The sequence below is a fragment of the Opisthorchis viverrini genome (assembly GCF_000715545.1).
Source record: "Opisthorchis viverrini unplaced genomic scaffold opera_v5_31, whole genome shotgun sequence".
NCBI lineage: Eukaryota > Metazoa > Platyhelminthes > Trematoda > Opisthorchiida > Opisthorchiidae > Opisthorchis > Opisthorchis viverrini.
Genome location: NW_008751688.1, coordinates 251,051 through 252,073, shown reverse-complemented (window position 1 = coordinate 252,073; position 1,023 = coordinate 251,051).

Here is a 1,023-nt window from a genome sequence, read left to right as displayed (position 1 = left end):
CAGCGATTCCGCATTTTACGAAATGCCAGCTCATCTTCTGTGTCCCCTGTGGTCAACTTTTTGAAAAAGAGTTGGGATCTTTTTTTCCAGAAGTCGCCGAATCCTTTTTGGCAGCCTGCGGTTCATCCGAGTGAGTGCCGATTTTCTTAGGGCGAATGTCGCGTCAGCCTCGTGGACTTTCTGGACAATGGTCCTATATAGTTCTTCCACCGGAGCTGGTCTCAGTGTGACTTGTTCAAGGAAGATGCGCATTCCTGAGAAGTCTGCACGGCAGAAGTCTCTAAACCACGTTTGAGGTTTGGGATTTCTGGCCCAATAGCAGATGAAATCAAAGGTTAGCACACAGTGGTCGCTATGCCCCAGTGGAGCGTTAATTGTTACCTCATCAACGAAGTGTCTTTCGTTGGTGATGACCAAATCCAATACAGGGTTGCACATTTCTAGGTGCCCACGACTAACATGTGGCTGTGGGACCACGATGTCTATTAGCTAACTAAAGGTGATCTACATTTATCTCAGCGTATGAAGTCATATCTGGAGCCACCCCGCTGAAACTTCAAAGTCGAATACAATTCATTAATTGGAGAGGGAGATTGATTCAAACAAATTTCCCCAGAAGCAAGGCAGATTGGGTGCTTGTTTTCTCCGAAGTCGTGAGCTTCTTGAGGTTGAAAAGTTTATGGGTCGCTGGTCTGATCTACCCGCGCGTTCCACCGATATCTTGCACGTAGCATTTTGTTAAGTTGAGCAAACTTCCAGCGTCACCGAACCCCGGTGATTCTCATGTAATTGCCGGTTCACAAAATGAGGTGCCGGTCTTACGATGCACACTTAACTTTCCCCGGAACCATACATAGTGTTTTAGCATTTGATGTTACTTATTCGAGAACCAAATCTCCACAAACAACAGCGGTTTTGCCAAACGAATTGGGGTGTGAATTAGTTAGGTTTTGCCAAGTTTCCGTGACCAATTCAGAGAGTTGACCTACATTTGTCCGGGAGAAAGGTGCTGTCGGTGCTACT